Source organism: Phoca vitulina, unplaced genomic scaffold, assembly GCF_004348235.1.
Source record: "Phoca vitulina isolate PV1807 unplaced genomic scaffold, GSC_HSeal_1.0 scaffold51, whole genome shotgun sequence".
Classification (NCBI taxonomy): domain Eukaryota; kingdom Metazoa; phylum Chordata; class Mammalia; order Carnivora; family Phocidae; genus Phoca; species Phoca vitulina.
Window position 1 is genome coordinate 2753279 of NW_022589754.1, and position 21392 is coordinate 2774670.

Below are 21392 nucleotides of genomic sequence, written 5' to 3' on the forward strand. Positions count from 1 at the left end.
TCAGAATTTTCAACAGAAACATTATGGGCCAGACAGGAGTAGCATGACATATTCAAAGTGCTGTTAGAGGAAGATCACAAACCAAGAATTATCTACCTAGCAAGGTTATTATTCAAAATTAAAGGATTTACAAATTATTTTCCAGATAAGCAAATACTAAAGGAGTTTATCACCACTAAATTAGCCTTAAAATAAATGCTAAAGAAGCTTCTCTGAGCTAAAAAGAACAGGCACTAATGAATAATAAGAAAACATATAAAAATAGAAATCTCACCAGAAAGGATAAATAAATAATAAATTAGTGGATCAACCATTTATAAAGTAAGTATTTTGGGTAAAAGACAAAAGTAGTAAAATTAATTAAAAATACAATAATTAGCTAAGGGATGCATAAAATGATGTAAAATGTGTCTTCAAAAGTATTTTTGGGTAGGATGAGTAATAATATAAAGCTTTGGAATGGTACAAAATTTATAGCAACTTAAAAGTGACTGTAGTATACCTAAGATATTTTATATGACCCTCACAGTAACAGAAAGCAGCAAAACAAGCAACAACAAACAAACAAAGAACCTTATACTAAATACACAAAAGACAATGAAAAAGTAATCTAAACATAATACTAAAGAAAAGAATCAAACCACAAGAGAAGAGAGAAAGAGGAGTAGAAAGGAACAGAGAAAGGAACTACAAAAACAGCTAGAAAACAATGAACAAAATGGCAATAAGTATTACCAATTAATAATACTTTAGATATAAGTAGACTAAATTCTCCAATCAAAAGACATAGGGTGTGTTGGATGGATAAAAAAAAAAAAAAATCTTATATGCTGCCTATAAGGCACTCACCTCAAACTTAAATAAAATAAACTAAAATGAAGGATTGGATAAAAAAAATACACCATGAAAATAGAAATGCAAAGAAAACTAGGGTAATAATACTTAAAGTCAGACAAAAAAAGTTAAAAACTTAACTAACAAAAGACAAAGAAGGACATTACGTAATGACAAAGGAGTCAATCCAAAAAGAAGATCTAACATTTGTAAACATCTTTGCACCCAATACAGGAGTATCTAAATACTTAAGCAAATATTAAGAGAAATAAAGAAATAGACAGCAATACAATAATAGTAAAGGAATTTAATATTCCACTTTCATCAATGGATAAATCATCCAGACAAAAATTCAATAAAAAAATTGGCCTTCAACAACACATTAGAACAGATAGACTTATATACAGAACATTACACCAAAAACAACAAGATACATATTATTTTCAAGTGCACATGAAACATTCTTCAGTATCAATCACATTTTAAGTCACAGAACAAGTCTCAATAAATTTAAGAAATTTGGAATCAAATCAAGCATCTTTACCAACAACAATGGTTTAAAACTAGAAATTAATTACAAGAAGAAAACTGGAAAAAAACCCCACAAATACATGGAGACTAAGCAACATGCAATTAAACAACCAATGAGTCAGTGAAAAACTTAAAGAGGAAATAAAAAAATAACCTGGGACAAAGAAAAATATAAAATTTCAAAAATTTGTGCTCATGGTCTGGAAGAATTAATTTCATTAAAATATCCATTCTACCCAAAGCAATCTAAAGATTCAAGGCAATCCCTATAAAATACTAATGGCATTTTTTACAGAACTACAACAAATAATCCTAAATTTTGAAGGGAACAACAATAGATACTGAATAGCCATAGCAATCTTGAGAAAGAATAAATCTGGAAGTATCATATGCTACCTGATTTTAAACCATACTACAAAACTATAATAATCAAAACTATGTGGTACCCGAAAAAAAAGAACATATAGGTCAATAGAACAGAATAGATAGCCCAGAGGGCGCCTGGGTGGCTCAGTCGTTAAGTGTCTGCCTTTGGCTCAGGTCATGATCCCAGGGTCCTGGGATCGAGGCCCGCATCGGGCTCCCTGCTCCGCGGGAAGCCTGCTTCTCCCTCTCCCACTCCCCCGGCTTGTGTTCCCTCTCTCGCTCTCTCTCTCTCTGTCAAATAAATAAATTAAAAAAAAAAAAAATTAAAAAAAAAAAAAAAAGAATAGATAGCCCAGAAATAAACCCACTCTTCTATGATCAATTTATCTACAACAAAGGAGGCAAGAACATATAGTGGGGGAAAAAACCAGACTTTTTAATAGTGTTGTAAAAGTGTACCACCTTCTTTCAGTGAATACAAAAATAAACTCAAAGTTGATTAAATGCTTAAATGTAAGGCCTGAAACCATAGAACTCCTAGATGAAAACATAGGCACTAAGCTCTTTCACATTGATCTTAGCAATATTTTATTGGATGTATTTTCTCAGGCAAAGACAATAAAAGCAAAAATAAACAAGTGAAAGTACAGCAAACTAAAATATTTTGCACAATGAATGAAACCATCAACAAAAGAAATAGGCAACATACTGAATAGGAGAAGATACTTGCAAATGATACATCCAATACAGGGTTGATATCCAAAAGATATAATGAACTTGTACAAGTCAATAAAAAAAAAAAAAAACATTAAAAATGGCATAGCACCTGAATAGGCATTCTTCCAAAGAAGTCATACAGATGGCCAACAGGCAGATGGAAACATGCTCAATATCACTAATCTTCAGGGAAATGCAAATCAAAACTATAATGAGACACCAACTCACACCCTTCAGAATGGCTATTATAAAAAAAAAAAAGTAACAAGTGTTGGGGAGGATGTGGAGGAAAGGGAACTCTTGTGCACTGTTGGTCAAAATGTAAATTAGTGTAGCCACTATGGAAAACAGTATGGAGGTTCTTCAAAAAATTAAAGATTGAATTACCATGTGATCCACCACTTCCACTTCTCACTATTTATCCAAAGAATGTAAAACACTAATTCAAAAAGATAGACATATTCCTATGTTTATTTCAGTTTTATTTACAATAACAAAGATATGGAAGCAACCTAAGATTCCATTAATAATAAATGGATAAAGAAGATCTCCTCTCTCTCTCTCTCTCTCCCACACACACACACACGCACAAACACAGTGGAATATTACTCAGCCATAGGAAAGAGTGAAATCTTGCTAATTTCAACAACATGTATGGACCTAGAAGGCATTATGTTAAGTGAAATAAGTCAGACAGAGACTGAATGACACATGACATAAGATTTCTACTTATATGTGGAATCTAAAAAAATAAAACAAACCAATAAAACAAGAATAGAAGTAGGCTTATAGTTGCAGAGAGCAAACTGATAATTGACAGAAGGGAGGGGGTAGAGGGATGGGTAACATAGGTAAAAGGGACCTACACACTTCCAGTTTTAAAATGATTAAGTCATGGGGATGTAATGTACAGCATAACAAATATAGTCAATAACATTGTAATAATTTTGTATGGTGACTGATGGAAAGAAGACTTGCAGTGGTGATCATTTTGTAATGTATAAAATTATCAAATAACTGAGATAAATTTGAAACTAATATATATTGTATTTCAATCATAGTTCAATGAAAAATATAAAATAAAAGAACTAGAGAAAAGGAATAGGAAAGGAGAACTAAAGAGTAATAAGAGGGGGTGCCTGGGTGGCTCAGTCATTAAGCTTCTGCCTTCAGCTCAGGTCATGATCCCAGGGTCCTGGGACCGAGCCCCGCATCGAGCTCCCTGCTCGGCAGGAAGCTTGCTTCTCCCTCTCCCACTCCCCCTGCTTGTGTTCTCTCTTGCTGTGTCTCTCTCTGTCAAATAAATAAATAAAATCTTTTAAAAAAAAAGAGTAATAAGAGTACTAAGAAAAAATTTCAAATAAAGTATTTAAAGTTACAAAGATAATAAAGGAACTAAAAACAAAGAACCATATTTAGGAAAAGAGGAGAAGAGATGGTGCATATGAACAAAATATTCACCCATTATGGAAAAATGTCATTAGAAAACGTGTAAAATTGATAAGTAACCATATAAATATATTATTTAGAGATATGGAAGTAGCCACCAAACTAAATGCAGATTCACATTCATATGTGCCTATGTTTGCCTAGACAATTTTACTGGTACTTGAATATCTTATCTTCAAATATGGTGATACTGCTTTAAATTACAGCAATTGTGGCTTTTGAAAAAATAGATCAAATCAAGTAATGATAGTGACAGAAAAAAAAATGACCCCTTATGTCATAAGTATATATTGTTTCTTTTAAAGATTTATTTATTTATTTATTTTAGAGAGAGAGAGATAGAGAGAGAGCATGAGCAGAAGGGGCAGAAGGATAAGGAGAGAGAATCTCAAGCTGACTCCACACTAAGCGTAGAGCCAGACATTGGGCTTGATCTCATGACCATGAGATCATGACCTGAGCCAAAATCAAGAGTCAGATGCTTAAACAACAGTGCTACCCAGGTGCCCCCATAAGTATATATTGTAAATACAACTCTAAAATTGTATTTTAAACTCTAGAAATCATAGTAGTACTTAAGAATTCCATTATCCTTTCCTGAGAAAGATTTCATGAGAATAATTTTAATTTGATGCCATTATTTTGTCTTGTATTCCAGTAGTTTAGCCACCTATACTACCTCATCAGGGGTATTCTATTCCTCTTCCATCCAAACTATGGGCAGACATATGGCCTACCTCTCTTAGACTCCATTAGAAAACACAAAACACTTGCCTCTGTGCTATTCACTCCAACTTCAATTTATAGCTCATTTAGCTAAATTCCTCATTTTGGAGATGAAGAAACAAGCCAAGAATAGGAAAAGGATTTACTTGTTTTACTTTATCATGAAACATGTGTTTTAGGGGGGAAATTATAGAATCCCCACAGTTCTATAGCTCCTATGTATTTAACTTCAATTTGTGTATTAGCTAATTTTGTATAGAGTAAGCACTCTGAGGTGGATTCCAGTTTTACAAACAACATCTTCTTTCATTGAATAGAAACAATGAATAATTTTGCAGCCTCCTTCTTTGTTTTTTCTGGTTATTTGATTTGCCTTCATTTGACTCCTAATTAACTGTAGTAATTGACAATATAAGCTATTTAATCAAATGCTAGTATTGTGTATAATATCATATAATTTCTGGGTGCTCCATAAATGGAAATATCTTCTGGAAAATAAAATAAGCTATCAGTTGACTGTTTCTATTGATAAGAGGGTGATACTTAACATATTGATTTATTTTTTGACTTAACATTTTGTACTGAATTGGTTTCTTTTACCTTGTGTTCATATTGCCAAAAGGAAATTAAAAATCTATACACATCATTATTGGAGAAATCTTCATATGAGTAAGACTCTATGAATATGTATAATACAAACCTAGATATATTACTAAGCAATTTACATGCTTCATTTTCCTATAAGGAAGGTCTTATTAATGTCCCTTTTTACACTTGAGGAAAATGATATTCCAAGGGATTAAGAAAGTTATGCAGAGGTATCCTGCAACTAAGTGATAGAGTAAGAATTAAAATCAAAGCTGTCTGAGTCCAAAGCTGTAGGAAGTAGCAACTACATTATACAACATTTATGATGCTCTCCATTTTCAACTTATTTAGGTATTTTGAGGGAGATCAGGAAATTTTTGCTAACACATTTTAGGACACAAGAACCTTGATTATCACAATGCTCAGAGTTTGGGACTTGATGAAAGCTTATTATTTATTATAGGATTACCTTTTTTTTAATCCCCTGTTGAAACTACCTTATGAAGAAGATAATTTTCACCAATGTAGAAAGCCAAGAACAAAAAAAAAAGAATTATTACATATATTTGGCCATATAAAGATTTATAAATTTTTGCATTGCAAAAAACAAACAAACAAAAAGCAATAGATATATGAGAGTTGGGGAAAATACAACAAAGAAGAAAAATGAAGATTAATATCTATAATAATATAACATCTATAATAAAGAAGTTATAAACTGGCAAATGATATAAATAACTCATGAGAAAAATAGAGGCTACAAAGGCATGATTCTCAAATGATCAAACAAAAGTGGACAAAGTACATTCCAAATATATTCAAATTCACTAGTAGTCAGGGAAATGTAAGTTAAAGTATCAGTGAAGTATTATGCATCCATTATAATGGCAGAGGAAGAGCTGTAACATCTATTGCTAACTTAGCTGCAGAGAAGTATGTATTATTTTATTGCCTTTAAATAAAACTAACAAAACATCACTCTTTCTTCTGCTCTCTGCAACACTCCTCTCCCCCGTGTGTGTGTATGTGTGTGTGTGTATTTCAAGGTTTGATATGATAAAGTGAATCTTAGAGAAAAATAAGGAATGATACATAGTAGGATGTTGTTAAATGTTATCTGGAGAAAAGAAAAGAAGTAGAAATGAATGAGGGTAGAAATGGGGAGTGGGAGAACAAAAAAAAATTAAAAAAAAAAACTGATGTAAGGCAAATCCAGAATGTATGGCATCTTGGAGTGTAAAATTATGTGTGTGCTTTCATAAATAAGTTGGAACTAAAGGCAATACCATTAGATATATATCAACTGACTTATAGGGATAACCAGGATATTGTCAAGCATAGGAGTAAGTTATAAAGTACTGCATATGTATGATTTCAGTTTAGTCAAAAAAATTATCTATCTGCTTACATGTACTTGTATGTACAAGGAGATTGTATAAAAGAAAAAATGAACACAAGGCTAGGGATGGATGTGTGAAGAAGTTAGGCATACAAGAGTGAGCATAGGGTATTATTAATTTTTTAACATATTTTGTATTATTTTAATTGTTATAATAAATTTGTATTACTTTTGTCAGTAAAAAAATTATACAAAGAAAAAAATTGATCATAAGAAAAAAATCAATAAGGAAACATCAATCTTAAACAACACATTATACAAAATAAACTTAACAGATATATATAAACCATTGTAAACAAAAGCAACAAAATATATATTATTTTCATTTGCACATGAAAAATACTCCAGGATAAATCATATGTTAAGTCATAAAACAGTCTTAAAAAATTAGAAAGATTGAAATCATATTAAGCATCTTTTCTGACCATAATCGTATTATAAATAAAATACAAAACAAGTGGAAAATTTACATTATGTGGAGATTTAAAAACATGCTACTAGATAACCAATGTGTCAAAGAAGAAATCAATAGAGAAATTAAAATATAACTTGACAAATTAAAAATAATATACAAAATATAGAAAGACCCCAGATGTCCATCAACAGATGAATGGATAAAGAACGGGTTGCTCAGCCATCAAAAAAAATGAAATCTTGCCATTTACAGTGTTGTGGATGGAACTAGAGGGTATTAGGCTGAGTGAAATAAGTCAGTCAGAGAAAGAAAAATACCATATGATTTCACTCATATGTGGAATTTAAGAAACAAAACAGATGAACATAGGGGAAGGGAAGGGAGAATAAAAGAAGATAAAAACAGAGAGTGAGGCAAGCCATAAGAGACTCTTAACTATAGGAAAAAAACTGAGGGTTGCTGGAGGGGAGGTCGGTCAGAGGATGGGGTAATTGGGTGATAGGCATTAAGGAGGGCACTTGATATCATGAGCACTGGGTGTTATATGCAACTGATGAATCATTAAATTATATCCCTAAAACTAATAATACACTATACATTAACTAAATTGAACTGAAATTAAAAAAGAACAACTAAAGCCCAAATTTACTAGAATGAAGGCAATAGCAATTATCAAAGCAGAAATAAATGAAATAGAGACTAAAAAGATAATAGAAAAAAATCAGTGACACTAAGAGCTAGTGTTTTGAAAAGATAAACAAAATTGATAAACCTATAACTAGACTCACCAAGAAAAATATAGAAAAGTGTCAAATAAATAAAATCAGAGTGAAAAAAGGCAGCACACTGTTACAACATAAACGCAAAGGATTTTAAGAGACTACTATGAAGAAGAAATTGATAAATCCTAGCAACATACATTATAAGACTGAATCAGAAAGAAATAAAATATCTGAGCAGACTCATTACTAGTGAGGAGATTGAATGAGTAATCAAAAACCTCCCAATGAACAAAAGTTCAGGATCAGAGGTCTTCCCTGGAGAATTTTGCCAAACATTTAAAGAACTAATATCAATCTTTCTCAAACTCTTCCAAACATACAGAAGAATAAGTAACATTACTGAACTCATTTTATAAGGCCAACATAACCTGATACTAAAACCACACAAAGATACCAAAAAAAAAAGAAAATTACGGGCCAATATCTCTGATAAATATAGATAAAAAGTCCTCAACAAAATATTAGGAAAACTGAAATCAACAATATATTAAAAGGATCATACAACGTGACCAAAGGGGATCTATTCCAGGGATGCAAGGATGGGCCAACACCTGCAAATCAATATTACACACTACATTAATGAAACAGAGGATAAAAATCATCTCAATAGATGCAGAAAACACATGTGAAAAAATTCAACATTCACTTACAATAACTCAACACTCTGGGTATAGAGAGTGTACCTCAATGTAAGTAAGGCCAATAAGACAAAACCCACAACTAATATCATACCCAATGGTGAAAAACTGGACATTTTCCCTCTAAGATTAGGTATAACACAGGAATGACCATTCTCATCATTTTTATTCAACACAGCATTGGAAGTCCTAGCCAGAGCATTTAGGTATGAACAGGAAATAAAAGTCATCCAAATCAGACAAAGAGAAGGGGGATTAAGAGGTACAAACTTCCATTTACAAAATAAATAAATCACAGAGATAAAAGTGTACCATAGGAAATATCGTCAAGATAGTAAAAATATTTGGAGACAGATGGTCAGTACACTTGTCATGATGAGCACTGAGTAATGTATAAAATTGCAGAAACATTATATTGTATATTTGAAACTAATATAACACCGTATGTTAATTATAATTCAATTAAATATTCATCCAAATAAAAAAGTCCCCCAAATTGGAAAAGAAGAAGTAAAACTGTATCTACTTGCAGATAAAATGATATAATACATTAAAAACATTAACTCCCCCCAAATCTGCTAGAACTAACAAAAAGCATTCAATAAAGTTGCAGGATACAAAATCCATATACAAAAACTTGTTGTGTTTCTACACAATAATAATGAACTAGCAGAAACAAAAATGAAGAAAACAATTCCACTTATAGTTGCATCAAAAATAATAAAATATTCAGGTATAAATTTAACCAAGGTGGTGAAAGACGTGGATTTGGAAAACTATAAGACATTGATGAAAGAAATTGAAAAAGACAAATTATAAATAGATATTCCATGCTAATGGATTGGAAGAATTAATACTGTTAATTTGTCCATGCTACCCAAAGCAATCTACAGATTTAACACAATCCTTATCAAAATTCCAATGGTATTTTTCACAGAAATAGAACAATCTTAAAACTTGCATGAAACTATAAAAGATCCTGAAAAGTTAAAAAGTAATCTTGAGAAAAAGGAATAAAGCTGCAAGTCTCATGCTACCTGATTTCAGACTATACTATAAAACTATAGTAATTGTAATAGTATGGTACTATGGCCCCAAAACAAAGAAGATCAATGGAGCAGGATAGAGAGATCAGAAATAAACCCAGACACATACAGTCAATTTAGTTATGACAAAGGAGCCAAGAATATTAAATGAGGAAATGGCAGTGTCTTCAATAAATGGTGTTGGGAAAACTAGACAGTCACATGCAGAAGAGTGAAACTGGACCACTATCTTACACCATACACAAAGATTAACTCAAAAATGATTAAAGATTTAAATGTAAGACACTAAACCATAAAACTTTTAGAAGAAAATATAGACAATAAACTCCTTGACATTAGTCTTGGTGAGTTTTTTTTTTTTTTGGATTTGACTCCAAAAGTTATGGAATAATAAGTCACAGGAATAAAAGGCACAGCATAAGGAATACAGTCAATTATACTGTAGTAGTGATGTATAGCAACAGATGGTAGCTACGCTAGTGGTGAACATAGCATAATGTACAAAATTGTTAAATCACTATGTTGTACATCTGAAACTGATATAACATTGTGTGTTGATTATATTCAAAGAAAGTAAAATCTCACACACACACACACACACACACACACAATGCAGTATAATTCAGCCATAAAAAGAAGAAAATCTTGGGGTGCCTGGGTGGCTCAGTCGTTGGGCGTCTGCCTTCGGCTCGGGTCATGATCCCAGGGTCTGGGGATTGAGCCCCGCATCGGGCTCTCTGCTCCACGGGAAGCCTGCTTCTCCCTCTCCCACTCCCCTTGCTTGTGTCCCCTCTCTTGCTATGTCTCTCTCTGTCAAATAAATAAATAAAATCTTTAAAAAAAAAAAAAAGAAGAAGAAGAAAATCTTGTACTGTGTATGAAACTTGAAGGAATTATGCTAAGTGAAGTAAGTCAGAGAGAGACAAATACTGTATGATTTCACTTATATGTGGAAAATTAAAAAACAACAACAACAACAAGAGGATGGATACAGAGGACAGATTGGTGGTTGTAAATGTGTGGAGCCTGGGGAATGGATGAAGTAGGTGAAAACAGTTAACAATTACAAATATCAAGTTATAAAACAATTAAATCATCAGGATGTAATGTACATCATGGTGACTATAGTTCATTATATTGTATAGTATATTTGACAATGCTAAGAGAGTAGATCTTAAAAATTTTCATCTTAAGAAAAAATTTTGTATTATATATGGTGATGGATGTTAACTAGATTTATTGTGATGATCATTTCTCAATAGATACAAATATTGAATCATTATGTTGTATATCTGAAACTATTATAATGTTATAGGTCAATTATATCTAAGTAAAAAGAAAAAAGAATGGGAAACAAATTCTCTAAACATAGCATTAGTTTTCTACCTCAGTAAGTGGAGTATAAAGAACTTTTCAGGAGAAGCCTGGGGATATGGCAGAGTAGGAGGAACCTAAGCTAACTTTGTCCCACTGATACACCTAGATAACAGTCACATCAGTGCAATCAACCCAGAAAATGACCTGAAGACTGGCAGAACAGACTCTCCACTGTTAATCAGAGAGAGGAGGCCACATAGAAAATGGTAAGAGAGACAGAGACCGGGTTGAGAACAAAACTCACAGTGAGTCTAACCACAAATGAAAGGGACAATACAAGCACAAAAAGGGGAGATGAACAGACCCCACATCAGGCACTCCAGACATGGGAAACCTTCACTGGGAGTATGAGTTCCCAAAACATTTGACTTTTAAAACCAGTGGGGTTTAAGGTCAGAAGTTTTTACAATCAATGGGGCTTAACCCTGGGTACGTTAAAAATAAGCTGGCTCAGTTCTGGGAGAGCCTGAAGACAATAGGAAACTGAGTCACTGCCTGTAGAGAAACAGCATAAAAACAACCCTACTGAGATACAGCATAGAAGCAGCAGTTTGAAATGTGCCTGAGGCATAGGGGAAGGAAACTTATTTATTAATTTCAAAACATGCACTAGAGGGGCAAGAATACTAAGAAACTTCTCCAAGAACAAAAGAGGTGGCAGGCACCATTTTCCCCTGTACCCCCAGCATAGATGCCCAGACACCTGCAGGAACCAGTGCAAACACTCCCCACAAAGCTTGCTAACACTGCACACCCCACTCCTGTGTTCTCCTGTAGATCTTCCCCATTTAACCCCCCAATTCAGCTAGAGTCCCTACAAAGTGGCTCTAGCCAGGTCTCATCCTGCAATCAGCCCTGGTAGGGAAAGACACCTAGCTGCTAAGATCATACCCCTTACCCCAGCATCGTCCTGGAGACTTACCCTATCCAACCCATCCCACTTGGCAGGAGGCCCTACAAAGTGGTGCTTATTGTGTCTCATTCTGGAAGAGGCCCCAACAGTGACCAGCACCATTCCAAAGTGACTCTTGTCTTAAGGATAGGGGAAAGTAACCACACACACTAGTTCTATTGCAGCCTCCACAATGGGCTGGGGCAAACATCTGATCTGATTGCTAGCCCTGATCTGATTGCTAGGCCACCAAGAAAACCTCACAGGGGAAGCTTAAGGAGAGAGCCCTGTAGTTTGAGGTCACTGCAATCCCCACAGTCACACTGGGGGCAAAAATCTGGTCCAAATATAGGTACCAACAAAAGTCTCTCAGGGGAAAATGGAGGAAGAACTACCTGCAGTTCAGTGTGATCACAGCCCTGCCTGGCAAATGGGCTGAGGGCAGGTACAGAGTCTGATCCAATTACAAGCTAAAAGCAAACATGGCTCAACCACAACAGTAGGGTGCACACAACACACTTTAGAGACATCCCTGAAGGGCTTGGTTCTGGTGAAAAGGGGACTTTGCACTACAGGGCACAACAGGACATTTTCTTCATAACATCACTACTTTCAGGAGATACAGCTGACTTTACTAATACATAGAAACAAACACAGAGAGTTAGACAAAACTAGGAAACAAAAATATATCCCAAATGAAACACCAGGACAAAATCAGAGCAAAACAGCTAAATGAAATGGGGATAAGCAGTATGCTTGACAGAGAATTCAAGGTAATGATCATAAAGTCACTGGATTTCAGAAAAGAGTGGAGGATCTCAGTGAAGTTTGACAGAGAATTCAAGGTAATGATCCCAAAGATACTGGATTTCAGAAAAGAGTGGAGGATCTCAGTGAAACTTTAAACAAAAAGAAAATATAAAAAGGAACCAATCAGAGGTGAAGAACTCAATACCTGAAATTAAAAAATACACTAGAGGGAAAAAAGTAGTCCAGAGGAAGCAGAAAAAAATAAAAAATAAATGGGCACAGGGTAAGAAAGCTCAGTGAAATCATCAAGCTTAATAATATCTGCATTATAGAAATCCCAAAAGGAGAGGAGAGAGATAAAAGGGCAGCAAATGTACTTAAAGAACTAATAGCTGAAAAATTCCTGAATCTGGGGGAGGAAACAGAAATCCAGTTCCAGAAACACAGACAGCCCCCAACAAAATCAACCCACAGTGGTCCACACCAAGGCACAGAATGATTAAAATCGTAAAAAGCAGGGATAAGAGAGAATTTTAAAAGGAACGAGAGAAAAAAAAAAAAAACAAAAACAGTTACATACAAGGAAAATCCCATAAATCTATCAGCTGATTTTTCAGCAGAAACTGCAAACCTTGAGAATGGTATGATATATTCAAAGTGCTGACAGGAGAAAACCTACAGGCAAGAATACTCTATCCAACAGGCTGTCATTCAGAACAGAAGAAGAGATAAGGAGTTTCTCAAACAAACAGAAGTTAAATAAATTCATCACCACTAAACCAGCTTTACAAGAAATGTTAAAGCAAATCTTTGACTAGAAAGAAAAGGTCATATGAAGAGTAAGAAAAATACAAAAAAAAAAATTCATAGGTAAATACAAACATAATAAAGGCAGTAGATAAGACACTTATAAAACCAATATGGAGGTTAAAGCACAAAGCAGTAAAATCAATTTTATGTATAAAATTTGTCATACGATTCATAAAATAAAAGAATGTAGCCTTTTATGAAGATGGCACCAAAGGCTAAGAAGGAAGCCCCTGCCCCTCCCAAAGCCAAAGCCAAAGCAAAGGCTTTGAAGGTCAAGAAAGCAGTGCTGAAAGGCATCTGCAGTCACAAAAAAAAAGAAGATCCACATGTCACCTACATTCTGATGACCCAAGACACTGAGCCTGCGGAGGCAGCCCAAATATCCTCAAAAGAGAGCCCCCAGGAAAAACAAGCTTGATCACTATGCCATCATCAAGTTCCCCCTGATTACTGAGTCAGCCATGAAGAAAACAGAAGACAACAACACACATGTGTTCATTGTGGATGTAAAGGCCAATAAGCACCAGATCAAACAGGCTGTGAAGAAGCTCTACAACATTGACGTGGCCAAGGTCAACACCTTGGTAAGGCCTGATGGAAAGAAGAAGGCATATGTTCGACTGGCTCCTGACTATGATGCTTTGGATGTTGCCAACAAAATTGGAATCATCTAAACTGAGTCCAGCTGGCTAAATCTAAATATAAATTTTTTCACCAAAAAAAAAAAAAAAGTAAAGTGTCACATCATATACATAAAACATGAGGGGAAGTAAAAATTTAGTGCTTTTAGAATGGGTTCAAATTTAAGCAACCATCAATTTAATATAAACTGCTATATTCATAGGATGTTATATATCAACCTAATGGAACCACAAATTAAAAACCTGTTAGAGATATGAAAAAAAAAAGAGAGAGAGAATCCAAGCATATCACTAAAGAAAACCAGCAAACCACAAGGGAAGAAAGCTAAAGCAGGAAGGAACAGAGAAGAACTACAAAAACAGTCCTGAAGGAAGTAACAAAATGGCAATAAGTACATACCTATCAATAATTAATTTGAATGTAAATGGATTAAATGCTCCAATGTAAACCCATAGGGTGACTGAATGGATGAAAAAGCAAGATCAATCCATATGCTATGCTGCCTACAAGAGATTTACTTCAGACTGAAAGATACATTCAGATTTAAAGTGAAAGGATGGGAGTTAAGATGTTGGAGTGGTAGGGGGATCCTATGCTTGCCTTGTCCCTTGAAAATAGCTAGATAATTATCTAATCATTCTGAACACCCAAGAAATTTATCAGAGGCCTGAGAACAAACCGTACATATAGAGGGAGAAAAAAGGCCAAATTGTGGAAGGTAGAAGCTGCAGGGAGTTGATTTTGGGGAGAAAAGAATTGCAGGTGCTGTTGGGGGAAGGATCTCTGATCATGGAGAGAGAAGACAGAGAGAGAGATAGAGAAAGCAGCATGCAGTGGATTGCACAAGAAAAACTCTTCCTTGAAACCATTGACTGGGAAAAGAAGAGGGGTTGATTATCACAAGTTTTTACAAGCAGGGGAGCTCAAATTCTGAAGTTTTAAAAGTTCAAGCCATCACCCGGGTCATGTGTGGTGGGCTTAGTGCTTCTTATATGGGGAAGGAGGTCAGAGGCCCAAATCAGAAAGCATGGTCTGAGGATCTCATGGGATCTCTCTCATGCACCAGAAGAAAAAGTTCCCCTTCTTAAAGTGCATTTGGGAGAGGTGGCACTGCCTCTCAGGGATCAAAAGAGACAGGTGGGCACAATTGAGTGACCATGTTAATTAGCATAGCAGCAGAGGCACCTGCTGAAGGAAGCTAACCTGGAAGCCAGCTTGTGGCTGTGTTTTACCATAAGCTCCCAGGCCCTGCATGGTCATGAGATTGCTTATCTGGGACAAACCTGCACCAGCAACTGCATGGGGAAACCTCCCCCAGAAGATCAGCATGGGTCTACACCACTCTAGGTCCCTAAAATTTGGAGTTTTTGAAACCCAGCTGTGCACCTGAGATAAAACACAGGAGCTTTGCACCACCAGGCAGGCAGATGGCACAGACACAGGGTGAAAGCAGGGTTCTGATGGAAGTCAGGGACACAAGAAGGGGAGATTGTATGCTCTTCTGTGAGGGCTTCCTGAACAGCTGCAGGCTTAAACTCTCTTGTCTGGGGACAAGACAACAGAGTGACACAATTCCCCTTGCCCCACCCATCAGCACCGACAGACTTCAGTGTTCAACACTGTGCCCCTCAGTGGAGGCTGGAGCCATTTAACTAACCCCCACCTCACTGCTCCCTGCAAGGTGCATCTTTACTAGGGCAAGTCAGCCTGATAAGAGCAGTAGGCCCCTCCCCCAGAAGACCAGCACAAACCCCCACATGCACCAAACCTACTGATCATAGAGTGCTGCAAACTTCAGCTCTAGTGGAAATAGGGTCAGGCTTATTTTAACAAGCAGACAAAAAAAAAAAGCCTATTTAAAACACCACACACTGGACAAGGTCCAAATACTCCCCACTGTTATCAAGGAGAAACTCTGCAGAGGACTGACCTGAGGGAAAGAGAAGCCAAAACAAAACAACAGAGTGCACACTCTGAATGACCTCCTGAAGTGCCAGGCCCTGGACACTATAGGATCTCTTCTTAACATAGCCATTATTCTCAGGAGTAGGAAATTTAACAGGCTTTCCTAACATATACACACACACAAAATAAAAACTGACCTAGACAAAATGCCAAGATGGAGGAATTTGCCCCAAATGAAAACATGAAGAGGTCATGGCCAGTGATCTAATCAAAACAGATATAAGTAATATGCCTAAACCAGATTTTAAACAATCTTAAGGATACAGGCTGGGCTTGAGAAAAGGATAGAAGACATGAGAGAATCCCTTCCTGCAGGGATAAAAGAACAAAAAACTAGTCAGACTGAAATTAAAAATGCTTAATCAAGATGCAAAACTGACTGGATACAATAACAATGAAGATGAATGAAACAGAGGAAAGAATCAGTGATATAGAAGATAAAATTATTGAAAATAATGTAGCTGAAAAGAAGAGGGAAAGAAAAGTATTGGATAAAGAAGGTAGACTTAGGGAACTCAGCAACACCATAAAGTATAATAACATTCATATTATAGGAGACTCAGACGAGAGGGGAAAGGGGGCAGTAGTTTTATTTAAGGAAACAATAGCTAAAAACTTCCCTAGTCTGGGGAAAGAAACAGACATCCAAATCCAGAAGGCACAGAGAACTCCCACCAAATGCAACAAAAGCAGGCCAACACCAACATATATTGTAGTAAATTTTGGAACTATAGAGATAAAGAAAGGATCCTGAAGAAGCAAGGGAAAAGAAATCCCTAACCTACAAAGGAAGACAAATCAGGTTTACAGCAGATCTTTCCACAAAAACCTGACAAAAATTCCTAACCTACAAAGGAAGACAAATCAGGTTTACAGCAGGTCTTTCCACAAAAACCTGACAAAAAAAGCCAGAAGAGAGCGGCATGACATATTCAATGTGCTGAATGGGAAAAATATGCAGCCAAGAATACTTTATCCAGCAAGACTATCATTCAGAATACAAGGAGAGAAAGTTTCTGAGACAAACAAAAACTAAAGGAGTTCTTAAATACTAAGCCAGCTCTGCATTAAATATTGAAAGGGACCCTTTGAGTGGGAAAGGAAGACCAAAAGCAACAAAAACTAGAAAGGAACAGGGAAAGTCTCCAGTATCAGGGACACTACAGTTGCCGTAATAAACAAAATGGCACTAAATTCTTATCTATCAATAATCACTCTAAATGTAAGTGGACTAAATGCTCCAATCAAAAGACATAGTGTATAAGAATGGATAAAAAAAAATAGGACACATCTATATGCTAAGAGACTCATTTGAGACCTAAAATCACCTCCAGATTAAATATAAGGGGATGAAGAACGATCTATTATGCTAATGGCCATCAAAAGAAAGCCAAAGTGGGGGCGGAGCAAGATGGCGGAGGAGTAGGAGACCTGGATTTCGTCTGGTCTCAGGAATTCAGCTGGATAGGGATCAAACCATTCTGAACACCTACGAACTCAACAGGAGATGGAAGAAAAGAATACAAAGAACTCTGAACAGAAAAGAGACCACTTTCTGGAAGGTAGGACGTGCGGAGAAGTGAAACCGAGGCGATATTCGGGAGGATAGACAGCGGGGGAGGGGGCCTCCGTCGGCCGCTTCTGGCAAGTGATAGAGCTGCGGAGCACAAAATCGGAACTTTTAGAAGTCTGCTCTGCTGAGGGACGTCACTCCAGTGGCTAAGCGGGGGTGGAACCCTTGCGGGACAGTGTGGTCTCAGGACCCTCGGGGTCACAGAAAGACCGGGGTGCCTGAGTGCGGCAGAGCTCCCAGGTATCGGAGCGGGGAAGCCGGCTGCAGAGATGGAGCCCAGGCGCGGGCTCTCAGCTCGGGGTTGCCATAAACCGTGATCCGGGGCACAGTTGGGCCACTGCTCCTCCAGCAGGGACCCAACAAGCGGCAGATCGGGGGAGACTCACCTTCTTCCCCTGGGAGGAGAGGCGCGGGAGCGCACCGCAGGGATCTGCTGGGTTTGTAGACTCCACACTGAGTCGGGTGCCAGAGATAGAAATGCTCGGTCACAGGACGGGTGAGCACGGAGTGCGGCTGGAGACTGGGGAGACGGGAGTGACTGACTGCTTTTCTCTGGGGGCTCACTGAGGAGAAGGGCCCCGAGCTGTCGGCTCCTCAGGGCAGAGATTGGGAGGCCGCCATTTTCACTCTCGTCCTCCAAAGCTGTACGGAAAGCTTGCAGGGAACAAAAGCTCCCGAGAGCAAACCGAAGCAGATTACTTAGCCAGGACCGGCAAGGGCAGGGCAATTCTGCCTCCAGCAAAGACATTTGGGAACCACGGCAACAGGCCCCTCCCCCAGAAGATCAGCGAGAACAGCCAGCCAAGACCAAGTTTAACCATCAATGAGAAAGGCAGAACTCCAGCGCTAGAGGAATACTGCACATAGAATCCATGGCTTTTTTACCATGATTCTGTAGTCTTTCAAAGTTAATTTTTTTTTACTGTCTTTTTTTTTTTTTGAGTTTTTCTTTTTCCCTTTTTCAACCAACATCTTATCAATCCCTTTTTTAAAAAACATTTTTATTTTTCATTTTTAGAGTCAATTCTATCCCATCATAGTAGTTCCCCTTATTTTTGGCATATATACATAAATTGTTCTCTCTTTAAATTTTTGAGATAGTTTCTTCTAACAGATCAAAATGTACCCTAAATCTCTAGTGTATGGTTTTCTTCTACTCCGCTGCCTGATCACATTGTCTCCCTTTTTTTTCTTTTTTTTTAAATCCTCTTCTTTCTTTTTTCAAACAACTTCTTATCAATTCCTTTTATAAAATTTTTTATAATTTTCATTTTTACAGTCATATTCCATCCCTTTATCATATCAACCCTTATTTTTTACATATATAAGTTTTTCTTACTTTAAAATTTTGGGAGGCACTTTCTTCTAACAGACCAATATACACCCAAAATCTAGTGTGTGGCACTGATCTATGTACCAGCCTGATCATATTTGATCATAATCTTTTTGTTTGTTTGTTTGTTTTGTTCTGATTTGTTTGTTTTTATCTTTATCTTTATCTTTATCTTTTTCTTTTTTTTCTCTCCTTCCCTTTCTTTTCCCCCTGCTTCAGGTCCTTTCTGATTTGATTAGAGTATATTTTCTGGGGACGTTGTTACCCTGTTAGCATTTTGTTCTCTCATTAATCTGTTCTCCTCTGGACAAAATGACAAGACGGAAAAAATCACCTCAACAAAAAGAACAAGAGGTAGTACCGACTGCCAGGGACCTACTCAATATGGACATTAGTACGATGTCGAATCTAGAGTTCAGAATCATCACTTTATAGATACTAGCTGGGCTTGAAAAAAGCATGGAAGTTATTAGAGAAACCCTTTCTGGAGAAGTAAAAGAACTAAAATCTAACTAAGTTGAAATCAAAAAGGCTATTAATGAGGTGCAATCAAATATGGGGGCGCTAACTGCTAGGATAAATGAGGCAGAAGAGAGAATCAGTGAGATAGAAGATCAAATGATGGAAAATAAAGAAGCTGAGAAAAAGAGAGATAAACAACTACTGGATCACGAGGGCAGAATTCGAGAGATAAGCAATACCATAAGAAGAAACAACATTAGAATAATTGGGATCCCAGAAGAAGAAGAAAGAGAGAGAGGGGCAAAAGGTATAATGGAGCAAATTATAGCAGAGAACTTCCCTAATTTGGGGAAGGAAACAGGCATCAAAATCCAGGAAGCACAGAGAATCCCTCTCAAAATCAATAAAAATAGGTCAGCACCCCTACATCTAATAGTAAAACTTACAAGTCTCCGAGACAAAGAGAAAATCCTGAAAGCAGCTCGGGAGAAGAGATATGTAACCTACAATGGTAGAAACATTAGATTGGCAACAGACCTATCCACAGAGACCTGGCAGGCCAGAAAGTACTGGCAGGATATATTCAGAGCACTAAACGAGAAAAATATGCAGCCAAGAATACTATATCCAGCTAGGCTGTCATTGAAAATAGAAGGAGAGATGATAAAAAGCTTCCAGGACGAACAAAAACTAAAGGAATTTGCAAACACGAAACCAGCCCTACAAGAAATATTGGAAGGGGTCCTCTAAGCAAAGAGAGAGCCTAAAAGCAACATAGACCAGAAAGGAACACAGACAATATACAGTAACAGTCACGTTAATGGCAATACAATGGCACTAAATTCCTATCTTTCAATAGTTACCCTGAATGTAAATGGGCTAAATGCCCCAGTCAAAAGACACAGGCTATCAGATTGGATTAAAAAACAAGACCCATCAATATGCTGTCTGCAAGAGACTCATTTAAGACCCAAAGACACCCCCAGATTGAAAGTGAGGGGGTGGAAAACCTTTTACCATGCTAATGGACACCAAAAGAAAGCTGGGGTGGCAATTCTTATATAAGACAAATTAGATTTTAAACCAAAGACTGTAATAAGAGATGAGAAAGGACACTATATCCTACTTAAAGGGTCTATCCAACAAGAAGATCTAACAATTGTAAATATCTATGCCCCTAACATGGGAGCAGCCAATTATATAAGGCAATTAATAACAAAAGCAAAGAAACACATCGACAACAATACAATATTAGTGGGGGACTTTAACACCCCCCTCACTGAAATGGACAGATCATCTAAGCAAAAAATCAAGAAGGAAATAAAGACTTTCAATGACACACTGGACCAAATGGACTTCACAGACATATTCAGAACATTCCATTCCAAAGCAACGGAATACACATTCTTCTCTAGTGCCCCTGGAACATTCTCCAAAATCGATCACATACTAGGTCATAAACCAGGTCTCAACCGGTACCAAAAGATTGGGATCATTCCCTGCCTATTTTCAGACCACAATGCTTTGAAACTAGAACTCAATCACAAGAGGAAAGTCGGAAAGAACTCAAATACATGGAGGCTGAACAGCATCCTACTAAAGAATGAATGGGTTAACCAGGAAATTAAAGAAGAATTAAAAATATTCATGGAAACCAATGAAATTGAAAACACAACTGTTCAAAATCTTTGGATGCAACAAAGGCAGTCCTAAGAGGAAAGTATATAGCAATACAAGCCTTTCTCAAGAAACAAGAAAGGTGTCAAGTACACAACCTAACCCTACACCTAAAGGAGCTGGAGAAAGAACAGCAAATAAAGCCTAAACCCAGCAGAAGAAGAGAAATAATAAAGATCAGAGGAGAAATCAATGAAAGAGAAACTAAAAGAACAGTACAACAGATCAACGAAACTAGGAGCTGGTTCTTTGAAAGAATTAACAAGATTGATAAACCCCCGGCCAGACTTATCAAAAAGAAAAGAGAAATGACCAAATCAACAAAATCATGAATGAAAGAGGAGAGATCACAACCAACACCAAAGAAATACAAACAATTATAAGAACATATTATGAGCAACTCTATGCCAGCAAATTAGA

General features: G+C 36.5%; 1 protein-coding gene and 1 pseudogene across 1 annotated transcript in view; one reads left to right on the forward strand and one right to left on the reverse strand.

Annotated features, from left to right (window-relative positions):
- CYLC1 (cylicin 1) overlaps positions 1-21392 on the reverse strand; it is a 177965-nt gene that overhangs the window by 15173 nt on the left and 141400 nt on the right. The window lies entirely within an intron of this gene.
- Positions 13517-14051, forward strand: LOC116621883 (annotated as a pseudogene).